Here is a 16,466-nt window from a genome sequence, read left to right as displayed (position 1 = left end):
AGACTGACATAATTGGTGGACAGAGGCCCAAATACATGGCCATACTTGAACTATTGCTGTTATACACTGAGATAGTTGCTGGTGTTACAGGGTTTGTTGTAACATATCTTTTCTGAGGGATATAAAGTCAGAAAAACAAATGGATGTTACCATTTACATAATCACCAGAGTATGCTACTGATTTGCCAAGGACAACACCAGCCTGGGGAACAGTCCATAGATAACAGGTTAACATGTTGCCATTATGTGGATCACCCTACAGTTGAGAGCTATGGAGAGACAGAAATTTGTCAGACTGAAACCCATGCAGAAGTAGTATGTGCAGACAAACCCTGTTAAACTAGCAGTATTCCAAACATATATCAGCAATACTCACATTCTGCCCATAAATCTTAAACCTTCTCCACCATTTAGTTGGCTTGTTTCCACAAGTCTTATTGTAAGAGGCAGTAGCTCATATAACTCCTGGATGTCTTCCTCACAAGTAAGGTAAAGGGCCAATGCCCACATGGAATACTCATTTTTAGGAGTATGTTGCCATGACATTGGCTATTGGAAGAACTACACAGCTGCTATGCATGCAATTAGCAAGTGGGGAACCCTAATAAGTGCACAGACCATCACCTAGTCATGAGCATCACCTACAAAAGCCTTGTTGCCACCTATTTAAACCAGCTGTATCCTTGTAGTGCACAGAGAGAGAGAGAGAGAGAGAACAAATAAAACATAAACTGGAAAAGAGAAGAAAGAAAAAAAGGTAAGTGGAACATGTAAGCATGTAAATGAATGTAGTACTTGGTCTGTAATAATGGGAAATATGATTTGGAGGAATATATGTCCCAACAAGACTTGCTATACTAATGCCCTGCTAAACAGCTGCTATGACCATAGCATTTGGCCCTCTCTGCAGTGGGAGAAATGACAGACATACCTCTCAACTGTACAGATCTTCACAGAATGTCCACATTTTACCATCATATTTTTTGTGTGTTCCTCCTGAAATCTGTACTTTTCTGGCAAATAGCTAAGGATTGAAGTCATCAAGTAATGACAAACACTTGAGTTAAAGACTCCACATCCTTAAGCATATTCACCATAATGCAAAATATATCACCATAATGCAAAATATATCATTCTACAAACTTCCTAAGTCTGTAAACAGGAATATTTAAAGTCTGTCCCTATTCATTCCCCCATCATTTTAGGCTTTGTCCAGATGTGATGCTCTGAGAGTTTGCGAGGTAGGATCACAGCTCAGGAGCCTGACTCACCCTGGTAAAGGACAGCTCATATATGACAACCGCAGGGGTATCTGTCAAATAGTTGTGACTGTGCCACTGCTAGGCCAGTTAATGGGATGTTTTCCATATCCATGCTACCTGTGATTATGAGTATGACACATGTTTGCCTTGTAAAGCTAAGAGACCTATAGAGGGCATGTGCATAGTAAAGTACTGTTGCAGACATGTGTTGAACTGCATGTGATATATTGAATTAATAACATTCAACTGTACAGTGTTCTGCTGGACAATAAGCACATTTGTGACTGATATCTGTAGTCACATACACATATACCTGTGTTATGTCAGCCAAACAATTGGCAGGTCTGTGAGCAATGACATTGTAACATAATAGCCTACTTATGACTATTGGACATTTTCCAGGTTATCTCAGTGATGTCAAACCATACTGTGCAATCAATGTACTAATGTATGGTGCAGCTATATTAATAAAGTATCAGTACTGATGTCCCTTTTGACACCCATTTATGTGTGCCATTGTCCAGACATACTGCTATAACAGGTTGAGAAGTATGACTGAGCAGCAAGACTGTAAATACAGAGTGCCATACTAACATAGAACAGAAATGTATATCAGGTATCCCCTGAGCACATGTATGTATGCATATGTTCAGCTGGAAGGCACAAAACTAATCACATGGGTTTCAAGCAGTCAGGTACATAGGTTGTGCATGTTGCACATGTGTGTAATATCAGTGTCAGTGTATAAAAAGACATAAATGTATATAGCTACTGGTTGTTGCATTGCCCTGACATGGATATGGGTACTAGAGTAGGCATGATTATCAGGTATTAATCAGAGAAGTCCACACCTGTATTATGGCATTCTGTCCAAGCCTACTACTACCAGCTATATCAACACCTATATACGGTGGATCTCACAAGTGTACACACTCTTGTTGGAATGCCAGGTTTGTGTGCTGTATAACAATCAGAGCACAGAATATAATTTCATAATGTTTCTCTTCTTGAATGTGAGCCCTAGCCTGTACAATTCCATTGAAATACAATCAAAGGTATTTCTAGGAAGGTGAGCAACTATTGTCAAGTGAAGATGTGCCATGATGTTAGAGTCCAGACCAAGACGGATGAATGCTGTATCTCAAGAGGTGCATACACAAGATATCAGTTTAAGGGTGTGCACACTCATTCAACTGGCTTATTGTACTGGGTATTATTTCCATATGTTTTCACAGACCAGATTGTTATGTTTTCAATTGAATTGCACAGGCTATAGGTCACATTACAGGTGGGAATTGTTTTGAAATGAGTTATTGTGGTGTCATGTTCCAATTGCACAAATACCAGGCAGTGTATCAGAGGTGTGTACCCTTTATATCCACTGTAGCTATATGAACACAGCAGTACCTGACCTGTATATCCAACCTCCACTAAGATAGAGTAATCCAATTTGGTGGACAGCAGAAATACACAAACCACATAATAGGTTGCTACACTGGCTGTACAGGGACACATAGGTGCAGGCAACAACTTGGAAGCAAGTCCACCTATATCTGAGCAAGCATGCAAGTTCACAGGTGACTTCCTGTAAGGCTGACTATGACTATAAATCAGACATATCCACACCATCAAGGACAATTGCAACTGTGTCTCCACGTATGTTGTAGGTCTCAGAGGAAACAACACAATTCACCCTGTGCTGGAGGTAAAGAACACCTCATACACACACACCATGGATATAGGCAACCTGCACCACACAGGTTAGGTGGGAATATCGCCACCCTGTCCACCCCAGTTGTACAGATGGATATGCACATCAACCACACTCCTTCACTCAGCAATAGTGAGCATGTACATATTGCCTACTGATGGCAACAACAGCATATCTCCATGGGGCATAATAACATCACTGTCTGCCTCCTACATGAACTCAGGCATGTGCTCACAACTCCATCACACACCACAGTCAAGCATAGACCTGCCACCAACCACACACCATCCACATGGAAGATCCTCACTGCCAACCCTCTACACAGAAATGAATGGAGAATAGAGGATTATGCAATCAAGTGTCCAGCATTGGGGGGAATAAGATAGCTCAGGGACAGGAGTGTAATACAAGCTGCTATAGCCATGATAGCTTGGAGGGTTATGGTGTAGTGTGGATTATTTGCAAGAAATATCCACTGTTGATGTGAATTTTGACAACCATATGAGGTCCTGTGACTTTTTTCCTGTTTATGCCTTCCAGGTAACATGCAGAGTGCTCGCCTACCACCATTCTCTGTTGGGGAAACTGACATCATCACCCAATATGTGATTGGACATTATGCCCTGTTATTTGGATGGAGAGCAGAATATGTGTGGGAGAGGACCACCCTGTGGAACAGTGTGGTCCACAGGGTAAATGATGCCAGCCTGCACAATAGAACTTATGAGCATGTGCAGCACTGAGCCACTGACCTCATCCACCATGCCCGACAATAGGCTGCTGTGTAGCGAGGGACTGGCTAGCCACAGAGTGGGGCCCAACCATCCAGCCCCCACTGACACCCACTGAGGAGCTACTCACCAAACTTGGGACACACGCCCAATGCACAAGCCATGAAGCTAAGGGAAGCATTGTGGAGGTGGGTTGAACACACACACACACACACACACACACACACACACACACACACACACACACACACACACACACACACACACACACACACTGGACAAGGAGTGTGCAGGTAAGGGCCCAGTGAGGATTAGTACACTAATGTATCAGACATACATATATCTACATCCATGTGTCAGGTCCAATTGCAGTTGTGGATGGGGTTTTCTATTGTACAGAAGTGCACATCTATGGTGATGACAGGACATTATGTATTATTGCGATTAGTACTGTAGATGTGCAGACATGCTGCATCTATCCTGTACCAAGGCCACATGTGAGTCTGCTGACAATAACTCCCTCTCACAACTACCTAGGACCCTCTGGTCTGCATATGGAACAGTAACCTGTAGCTGATGAGTATGACATTGTTCTGGTGTTGCCTGGCAATACCCCAGACATGTGAAGCATATGCAATTTACCATGCACACAACCATTAGTAATAGATGTATTACTTTATGTAATAGCTATATTGCTTTTTGTGCATGTTCACTTGTGCTGGGGTTAGCTGTATTGCATCACAGTGGTCACCACTGGGGCCTATCTGACATGAATTCAATATTCCTGTAGCATACCTCACATCTTGTCAGTGCCAAGACACCTGGACAAAGGCCAGCAAAATGGGCTGAACAAATGGCCTAAGGTAGGGACATGTGTGACACATTAGTTGTATACAGTGGATATAACTTGTATACACACCCCTCTTAAGATGCAAGCTGTTCCTGTTAAATACTATTTAAGACCACAATTTGTCAGTCCACACCTCTTCCAGCTTTTAATGTGACCCATAACAGGAATAGTTCACTTGTAAAACCAAGCATCTGGACTCATGTATTGCACCTACAAGACTGGCCTCCTGTGAGGGTGTTAGACATCATATCAGCATGATGTTTCAGTCAGGTATAATACCTTATGCTGCCATATGTGTCAGTACACTCACTGTGGCCTATTTGGCTATAATATCACATAGATGGACATTGTTAAGGTACACAGACCACTTACGACCACGTATAGGTTGCAAACATATGGATATTCCAGACACATCTATACAGAGGACTGTACAATGGTTTAACCTACTGCATGTGATGTAGATGCTGTTACCACATTATATAAAGTTTGATAGCAGGAGGTGGTCACCAGCCGTGTATGGTATACACATCAAAATGGTATAAGCCACACAAATTATGATCCTCACACATACACAAACAGTTGCCAGCATTAAGATTAAAACTCCTGCCTATCTAGGTATTCCTACTACATTGCTACACATTTATCAAACATTCCACAGAGCTTATACAGTCCACCTATTCCAAAGGTACTTCTAAGGTGGATGACATCAACAGGACTACTAAGTTGGAGTGAAGAGAAGCGTAAAAGGTAGTACACAGGTCAAAAATGGTAAAAGCCAGACAGTACATGATTCTCACACACACTTGCCAGTATTGGGATTATAACTCCTGCCTATCTAGGCATGTCTAATATAGTGTTATGCTGTCATTGCATGTGCTACAGAGCTTACTGAAGTTTCACCTGGCCAAAGTTGCTGATAACTGCACAGCTGTGGCAAAGTATTACAGGTGGCAGACAGTCTGCCTTCTTTTCCACACGTACATTGTGCTAGTTCTTCCTCTCTTGCATTTCAACTAGCATCATGGCTTGGCACTTCACTAGGTTATTGTACTAAGAAGTGTGGCACACCTGGGAGCCACCAGCAGTACTCGTTCATCACATATGTAGCCCCAGCACTTACTAGTTATGTCCATGCCTCCTGGCATGTTTGTAAGGCAGTTATCTGTGCTTTCACCAATTAACCTGGTGCACTTGTCTATTCTGAGGCACTGTTGCAACTGCCTCTTGTACACAGACAACCATCCCCTCTAAACTCCAAGCACTCAGACCTGTGAGGGTTACCCATATATCACCCAATGTGGACATATGCACTCTCCAGCAAAGACTGGACTAGCAGGTCAAGAGGATAAGAGCAACACCTGCACCACACCATGTGGAACACATAGCTCACCATGACACCCACTTTGACAGCCATGATGTACAGTAAAAAGCCACACACCCACCTTCCCAGAGGCACTCAATGGACATTTACCCAAACAGCACAGACCAGCAAGACAGAAACCCATTCAACATGGCCTCAACCTAAGCTCCTAAGGCTAACCACCTTGCACAATACAGTGATCATGGGTATCTCAATACTGAGGCACACACATATCCCACTCACTAAGTTGAATATAGAGCAGGTAATAGCCAAATATCTATCACATGCCAGCATCCAACACATGACACAGCCAGTCCTGCCACTCCACAACAACTATGAGTACCACTCTGTATCCATGTGGGTGTGAATAACCTGGGGCACACCTCCCTGGACTACATGACAAGAGACATGGTTGAACTCTCTGATTATGTTGTCCAGGCAAGTGTGACAGTAGCCTTGAGCAGTGTACTGACATCACCCAGAATGATGCAGTACTATCAACAGATGGTTGTCTGCAACATTGACTTACATGTTATGTGTCATTCTCATGGGATTTAGTACATCTCTGCTTGGGATGACATCACTGACAGAAACCAATGGCTTGCCACAGATATCCTACATCTCTCACTACTGGGTTTACAGATACTGGCTAAGTTTCTTGCCACCCCTATGAAGCCTTATGCAGTGTCCCTAATGTTATTACCACTATAACAGCTAAACCTGTATGCAGTCTGAAGGTCATGCTGCTCAACAGTAGACATCTAACTGTCAGGATGCAGTCACTCAAAGCACTCATTGGAGTGGAGGACACGTCTTCTGTAATGGAGAGGTAGTTCACAGCAGCAGACAGCAGACCTGCAGTATCAGGCTATGACACATTCTACAGCTGTCAGCCCCCAAACATGGACCACACCACACCTCCACAGGTGGTGTTGTCTCCATATTCCTTATGGCTAGGAACACCTCCAGACTAGTATCCCAGCATAATGCATTGGAAATACTTCCAGTACAACTGCCTTGGGGTAATAGTGCAATCTAGACCATAGCCTACTATGGGTCCACATCTATGTCCCTAGACTGTCAATGCACATTCCTCAACACCCTGCCATCTATGATGGTCCAACACAACACTGACATAGTATGAGTCTTCAACTACCCCTCCATCACCTGGGGAAAGTAACCAAGCACCAGTACAGTGGCCCAACACTTCAGTGATTCATCATTTTCAATGCTCAGAACCAGCTCATACTGAGCCCTCGGTAGAGGATGCAACAACCTTGACCTGTGTTGACTACTTAAATATAGGACTGTTCCTCATCCACAGATGTCAATCCCTGCATGGTGAGATCTACACAGGCTGTAATCAACATGGAACTCAGCATGTCAGCCACACCCCCCACAAAGGTAATATCCTTGAAAAACCTCTCCAAAGCTGACTTTGCAGCCATGAAAACAGGGGTGGATGTCTTCATTGCACCCATGGCAATGAGAAATAGCTGAATGACTGTGGAATCATATACATATGCACTGCACAAGCAGGTACATGAATGCATGGTAATAGCCAGAGCCAACATAACCCAGACACTGTCCTCCAAATACTGGGAGACAATGTGATGGTCCCCTGCCATTACTAAAGTGTACATCAGAAGGAGGACATTGTTTCAGAGAAAGGTGGTGTCCCATGACTGTTGAACTCCCTTATTAGCCTCAAACACAACTTTGGATCCCTCATGGAATCCCCTCCAGACCTCTATGACAGCAGATATGCAGCAGACACTGACAACAGTCACAACAGCCTTTGATAGTTACATCAACAACCTTCACGGCATTAAATACAAGTGCTGCAAGTTACTGTACAATGCTAATGCATATCCTGAGACAACAGATATTGGCCACAGTCTTGGCAACATATTCATTGCCAGTATTACCCTTCTCTCCCTCCACAAGTGAAGTGCTGAGTGAATGTGTTCTCATATGCTGTTTCCCATTTCCGTTCCAGGTGTCTTTGTGTCACCAGGATGTGGCCTGCAGCAAGACCATGGGGTATGGCAGTGTGGTAACACATCCACCATGTCATAGGCAGGGTACGGTGTGTGCCTGGAAATCCCTAGTCTATAACAAAGTGGTTGCATATGCCTCACAGATTATAGGGCTGAGGGTTTTACATAGGTATATGTTGATTTACAACATCTGTTATAGAATGAAGAATGGTATGTGTTGTTTTTGGACACACCTCTGATTGCTAACAACCACAACCTTAGGGGATATTCATCAACCAAACACACTGAGATTACTGTTCACACACACACACACACACACACACACACACACACACACACACACACACACACACACACACACACACACACACACACACACACACACATTTGTCAGTGCTGAGATCCATAGGTTCATTGCTTCATAGGTGTGTAGTAGGTGAATGGGCCTGAAGGTTCTACAAGGTTAGCCCAAGGGATTACCCTGTTATCAGGCCACATGAAAATATTCCCCAGTGTGGCTTAGGAGTATAGTCACTAGAGTGGTCCCCAGGGGTGTGTATTATATTCCCCATCCACTCATCCAGATTTCTATTGTGGGTGGCCAGTGATGTGCACTGCTTCACATGTATGTGATTTATATTCCATAACATGGACAGTGTCAGGGTTGTGCACATGTCCCACATGCATGTTCTTTGAAGTGTGGAAGTGTGCTTGAGGTCTCTGGGGCATGTTGTGTGGACAGATTGGTATCTTCAGAAGTAGCATAGTATTCCTGACCTTGTTTGGTGAGACCTGGCTATGTAACTGAGGTAGTGATTGCACCTACATAGACAGTATGATACAGGGATTCATTGGAGTTATTGGCATCTGCCCATACAGGGCATGTGTATAAGGCATGGTATTCCCTTTGTGGGGTATGTTTTTAGACTCTACAGCTGTTGCAGGCGTCCAGTGGGGAACATGGCAAAAGGGCCACTGTACACATTGATTGGGCTACTGAGGGGATGGAACAGGGTGCCATGTCCTTTTATGTGCTTGATAACACAAAGTCAGGAGATGTAACACATCAAAGTACTTTCTGATGTCAGTGGCACTATTGGGGTCAATGGGCATGTAGTCCACTGCAATCACACTGTGGGTGCTATCTGTGAGGTAATTTGCAGGAGAACCACCAATATAGTGGTTGCTGTTTAGCCAAGTGTGTTTGTGTATGATTTGTGGGTGGAGTGTGGTCTCTGAGTATTAGAATGGTTGCCTATATTGATAACTAATCCATACTGTCACATAGTCATTGCAAATGGCACTACACATTTAGGGATGTGGATTGTCTACACCAACCTCTATGGTGTTTGTCAACTGTTGGCCTTGTAATGTGGACATCGGGACATATACTAGGTCTTCAATATAATAATTTAGCAAACCCAACTCCCAATGGATCCTGTTTTTACACAATCAAAGCAGCACCCACACAGGATACTGATCACACACACACTTGTCAGTACTGAGTTTTGAACCCCTATCTAATTATATATTGCTACTACAGTGTTATGCATTTATCACACATGCCACTGAGCTTAGAGGACAGATGGTATCCCAAGGTACATAAGGTGAGGAACATCACCAGCCCTTGTAAATACTGGCATTGGGTGATCTAGTGGGTGAGAGATTTCACAAAATATTTTACCCTACACATACATTTATATTTGCCAGGAGTGAAGTTCAAACCTCTTTCTGACTATGCTTTTAGGCCATGATGTTACACATTTACCACTTGCACCACCGACCTTACATGGTTTAGGGTTGCAAACAGGTACTTCTAAGGTGAATGATATCTGCAGGACTGCTAAAGTCAGGCACTGAGAAGTGTACTGGGTGTAAATGGGGCCAAAATCTTTAAAGCATGGATATATGTACACAAACTCTTGCCAGGAACAATACTCAACCCCATACCTATGTAGTTTGTGCTACTACATTACACTGCATTTATCACGCGCCACAGAGATTACATATAGAACATTGTCCAAACATACCTCTAAGGTGAGTGACATCAGCAGGAGTGCTAAAGAAGGGGTAAGGGAAGTGCAGTAAGGGTGAATGACCACAAAATCATGTGTCTACAAAGACACACATACTGTCCCATACAAACACACACATTTTCACAGTTGCCAGGACTAGGATTAGAACTCTTACCTAATTAGCTTGCAACACTACACAGTTATCATGAGCAGCACAGAGCTTATATGCTGGACCACTGTCCAAAGGTATCTTTGAAGGTGAGTGACATCAGCAGCAGTGCTAAAGGAGGGGTAAGGGAGTTTAGTGAGTGTGAATGGCCTCAACCACATTCATCTAGAAACACACACATGCACTCACACACAACTTTACATTTGACAGGTCTGAAATTACAACTGCTACATCGATACTTATTTGTTCTGTAGTGTTATACAGTTATCACAAGCACCACTGAGACTATAGGGCTGAGGGCTAACCAAAGGAATTTCTACAGTGAATGACATCAGCACATCATGTGATATAGGTCAATGGGATGTGTACTGGGTGGGAACGGCCTCATAATGGGATTCTCTCTGTCGCTGTCTCTCTTTCTCTTCCCCATGTCTCTGTGTGTGTATGTTTGACATATTATATTATGTTGGCCTTAGATATGTGTGAGTATTCCTATCCAATGTGTGTGTGTGAACTATCAATGGTGTACAATTTGGTGTGTGTGCACAGACATCTGCGAATAACTGATATATGTAGTCCTCTGTGTTGTGAGACATGGTCTTCATGCCCAGTATGACCCTCTGTAGTGAGTGTGTGCATCCATTCCAGGGAGGGTTGGACTCCAGTTCAGGGTTTTTTGTGCTGCAGCTACACCTAGCAAACTGTTTCTGCAGTATATCTGTAGATAGGTTGCCAATATGGAGACACAATGGGCATAACATACGGGGGATACTGCAACTATTGCTGTCTGTGCTGCTTGTGTGACATGTTTGGTTGTAGCATAGATTTTCTGACATATGTACTGTTTTACACTGTGATGTATCATGTCGTCAACTACTGACAGTTATCATTTTTTGCTTACAGTTATTTACCAGAGAAATACAAGATGAATGAAGCTGAGACCAATATTCTGAGGCATATAGACTACACATTCTGGCACACTCCTGCCATTGTGGAGGGGTAGCTACAGACAATAGACTGCAGGTTCTGTGTAAATGGTGCAGCACCTTGTTAGTATGCTGGCTGGGGATCCCCTCCTTGTGCTTTTCTCAACTTCACAGAATGGCCATATCCTGCTGGGGCCATACCTCTCAGCTGTACAGATACACCCAGGTTATACAGAGGCAGGACTCTTATATCTGGTCAGTTTACTTTCACATTGTGGTTTACAAGCAGTTTTGTGACTGTTCATTCATGAGTCTGCATTCAGTGGGTAGTATGGATGAACATTAGAGTTTCAGACTTCACACACTCCATGACATCCATGATTCTACACCCCCCCCTCTGTTATTCTCTCCTCTTCCTAATAGTATACAAGCAATATCTCAGAGGTATCCCTATAGTTGGGCCTTTATTCAAGTAGTATTTATGATCTGATCCACAGTCCTTTCAGAAGGACATGGGGAGGCATGCTACTGGCATTTGTCAACATAGCCATGCATTTGTTTTCTATTTACTGTCTTAAGTTATTAGTTAGGACCCCCTGACATTCTGTACATTGGCATTATGGGTGAGGCATGGGCCATTGCCAGAGGACTGTAGGCCATATGAGAGTGCTGCAGGCCATCTGTAGCAGGCCAGTGCATTCTGTCAGTTATACATCCCCAGGCTGCAAGCCAATGGATTACCCTGGGGTGACAGCGGTGAGTGGTTGAGGTGTTCCTGTCAATCCTTCCTGTTCATACTGATCCATGGGTCTGAATGTGGTCAAGTTGCTGCTTACAGCTAGGGACACACCTGCATTGGGCATCTATTCAGCATGCAGCATAGTGTATGCATTCCCATATAGAGATGGGTTCATGCTGTACTCATTCCCTACAACAAGGATATGACCTTTGATAAACCTGTGACTGATGGTGGGGTGAGCTGGGTGCATGTGTGATATGGAAGCTACTTGCACCTGACTCACAAATATACCTGGGAAAGTCCCCTTATGCTGGCTTGTGTGGACATGGGCAGCCTGTCATCACTTTATAACTGTGCCTTTTGTGGACTGCCAGTGATTGGCCAGACTACCAGTATTCCATACTAGAGGGTCAACTAATGTGATGCTAACCTCTATGTATAATTCCAAACTTGTGCGTAGATGAGTTATTTTATATGCACTCTGTGTAGGTTACTTCCACCTGTGTACTGTTTCTATGTATGGGCTCCCATTCATGGTGTGTCCAGATTTCTGACAGTGACAGATATTGACATCTGGACAGTAAGTATGTACAACTGCTGACATGGGTGTAACTGAGAAGCAGTGTCGTTAGCACTGCAGCTGTTGGAATATGGCCCTGTCATCTACTGTACTGTACCTAGGCCACTGAGACACAACCATCCAGGCCCCCATGCTGACCACTTCCTATTAAACACACAACAAACTTACCACACTGACCCCTGCATACTTTACACATGAAACAATATAGACTGGGACAGCTCTGGCAATCTGTGCTCCAGTGATATTACTCTTCAAACTTACATTTTACTGCATGTCTACATGGGATTGTGGGGGCGGTGCACACCTGAAGACTTTAAACATTTGCAATGACTGTACTGATATTTCGGTTACTCTGTTGGCTTCCATTTCACATTGTATTGTGACCTATCATGCAGAAATGAGACATATCAGTAGGGTATACATGTTAGATCTTAATGACATAAATTTCAGTTTCAGACTTCTTATCCTTCAGAACTAAAATGCAACTGCCAGACCTGTTGTAGTATGTCTGTGTAGGTCTGGTGGGGGGCTGTTCACCATTGCCATCATTTTGCGGCTTGAGCTCGGCCTTTCTTTATGGACATCTACACCTGTCCTGCTGGGTGAGGCTGGTGGTGGGTATGTGACCCTCAATGACATCCATGTGTGTGACCTATTGACACCCACAGTTATTTGGGCCATGACATGTACTGCGGTGGGGGCTGACAACTTGTGTAGTGCTGCCTAATATGTTGACACCAGTATTTGTTATGAATTTCCTGCTGTCCCATATAGCTGTCTGCTGCTATCCCATTCAGCCACCCAATTCCCTTGCATGCTTGCATCCATATCATACATACAACTATGAGAACATACTACTCCATTCAGTAATTGATAGGAAGAGTGACTTACCTTGTTGCTGGAGGGCTGACTATGTTGGCTGCACATAGTACACTCTATATACACGGTAAAGCTCAGGTAGTGTCATGTTTGGCATCCCTTTTACTGTACATGCAAGTCGGAGAGAGGTATCAGTCCCTGGGTCCACACAGTGTTAGGGTGTGTGCTATGTGTTGCCTCTTTGCCAAGGCATGGGCATACTGGGCATGCCTCCTTCTTCCTATAGGGGCTTGCTCAGGATGTTCCTCCTCCGAGTCCCTCTATGCCTGTGCTGACCTTGGCAATGATGGGGGGGTTGTGTGGCCCTGCCCCATGCTGTTCCTGCTGCAGCTGTTTCCGCAGCTGTGTTTAGCTAAGGGCAAGCACAGGCCACAGAGCTCCATTGAGCTTACAGCAAGTATGACACACCCCCCTTATGAAGCCATTCAGCTCTTACACTTGCACTGCTGTATTCTTGCACCTACACAGCTAGGTACAAGCTGGCACTTTGAATAAATATGTGATTCAGTATAATTCCCCTAATTTGCATACCCCAGTGTGTAGGTCATTAGTTACTGCACTAACACAGACCCTTTCCCCTTGACAACCTGTGCTCCCTGGTATTGTTTACATTCTGCATGTCATTGACTATAATGGCAAAATGCAGAATTAACTTTTGACTTTTCTCATTTTTTTAAGTTTTTGGCATGATCCCACTTGCGAGCCACTGCCCTATTCTTAAATGGCCAAGATCGGTCAAAAAAAAAGTGGCCTTATATTTGGCCATTGGCATGTCTAATGTACATAATACATGCTTTTCCATGAGCTGTCATACCTCCATTTTGTCACTTGCAGAAATGTACTCAGTTATTTTCTGAATACATTTCTGCACTGACACTGTTATAGCATGGAGACATGGTAGCTTGGTGGATCGCAAAATCAACTCACTTGCATAGTTTTCCCCAGCAAATGAGGTGATTTGCTTATTTGCCAGTTTTCCATGCTAGAAGAGTGTAGGGCCACTCGTGCATGTGAAACTGGCACTATCCTGAATTGCTCAGCAGCCATTTTCCATGCAGGAGTTCCTACACTGTTCCTGCATGGAAATTACGGCTTCCTGAATCCCAGGGAGGGTCTTTAAACTCAGCTGATGTCCATAACCATTAAGATGTCTGCAAAAAATTCCAACTAATAAACAGAGCCAAAAAGTAAATAGGTCACACAGACAAATGAATTAATAAACTCTACAAGAAAAACCTAGCCAAGCTAGAGTTTTCACTGTGTGATACTTTAAACTTCATGAAATTGAGACCCATGGGATATATGCAAATGCCCCTTAAGGACATCAAGTGTTTCAGCTATATGGCTTTGGAATATCCATGACTTTTTCCTTTATAAGTCTTTATGTTAAGATTCAGACCAACAAAGCCAAATGCCACTAGCTGTGGACATGCATGATTATGGACATCAACTGGATTTAAAGACCCTGTGTTTCTAGAGTAGCCAAAAAAGGCTGTGATGATGCATCACTTGAATGTACTAGATTGTTATGAATGATAGACATAGAAATGCTAAGCCATACTTTTCAGATAGAAATAGCAGTCCACAAACTAACAGTCAGGAGAGGTAGGTGGATTTAGGCTATGTCACCAGATATAATAGAAGAACTAAAAAGACAGGCAGGATTCAGGAAGGCTTACACGGAGTTTAAGAGTAGTGTAAGCCTCCGTGTAAGCCTCCCGATTCAGGAAAAGCCCAAACCTCCGTGTAAGAGACAGCTAACACGTCTCTTACACGGACTGGGCGTGGAAATGCTCAATACCTCATTTGCAGCTCAAATATATGCAAATTAGGTATTTCAGCGATCCAAGAAGCCCAAACCAGTCCGTGTAACGGACGTGTTAGTTGCAGAAATGTACTCAGCTGACAACTGAGTACATTTCTGCAAAATTAAAAACGGAGCTATGTCAGCTCCAAATAAAGGGTGCATATGTTTCATTAAGCATGCCAATGGCCAAATATGTGGCCATTGGCATGAAAAAGTGTTGCAAAAATATTTTAAATAACTTTTTTTTTTTCGTGGGATTATGATGTGTAACTGCAGCACACCAGCAAAGCGGTGCTACCTAAAACTGAAAACCGAAGCTTATAAGCCCACAATTGTGGGATTTATGCATTACATGGAATGTTAATGGAGGGACTAGCAGACCATAAACAATATGGCCTCCGTGTAGTGGTTGTCAAGGGGGTGAAGCTCCGTGTAAGATATGTAACTAAGCATTACTAGGCAATCCTATGTAAATGAGAGTTACAATACTGAATCACACTGCCACATAGGTAATGAGCACTTTCTGAGTAGTGTAAGAGTTACAGAAGGGGGAGGAACAGAGTAAGAGGTAGGTGACATCACGGGGGGAATGATAGAAATAAATGTATCAGATTGGAGGGCAATGTAAGGTGACAGATGACAGACAGACATCAGGGAGAGAGGTGTGTCCCAACAGAACACTAGAAAAGTCAAGAAACAGAGGGTGCACACTATCCCTACACTCAAAATTTCTTGAAATACGTGCATGCACGCATGTGCATGCGTATAAGGCAGGTTTAAGATGTGGGAGCGTGTTGCAAACCGTTTACAACAGTTTGCGTGGGTGTGCACATGTGTAAGGCAGTGTGCGTACGTTTTAACATGAATCAGCCAAGTTCACACCGTGTAAGGATGTGTGCATGCGCGTAACACCGTGTAAGGATGTGTGTGCGCGTTTAAGTAACTGTGAGCGTGCTTAAGCTGGTGTGCACATTGCTCCCCCTGAGGAAACAGAGAGGAAACAGGAAACAACCAAAATACAGGGAAACTGCCAGAGGATACTGCTGGAGTTAATTGGTGGAAACAATTGGAAGCAGGCAATTACACAGGCAGACTAGAAGCCCAACCCAGCACTTAAAACACTGCAAACAGCAGTGCAGGCTGTTTCTCACAAGAGATACTGCAAGAAAGTAAGCTATCTGAATTGAAAACTGAAAAAAGCTGAACTCAGAGCAGAAATGCTAGGGGCTGCCATAGCTGTTATAATCAGGCATAGGCGAATTGCTGAGGGTGGTGACAATGCAGATGCTGACAGACAACCCAGAGTGAGGAGAAGGAGAAGAGTATACAGGCCCAGGGTCACCTACCATGGGTTACATGAGCTGGAGATAGTAGAGCACTACAGAGTGGACAGAGACTTTCTGCAGCAAATCGTTGAGCTGTGCAGGCCACGCCTCA

This window comes from Protopterus annectens, chromosome 6.part0 (genome assembly GCF_019279795.1).
Source record: "Protopterus annectens isolate FY-2018-M chromosome 6.part0, PAN1.0, whole genome shotgun sequence".
NCBI lineage: Eukaryota > Metazoa > Chordata > Ceratodontiformes > Protopteridae > Protopterus > Protopterus annectens.
This window is presented reverse-complemented; position numbering follows the sequence as displayed.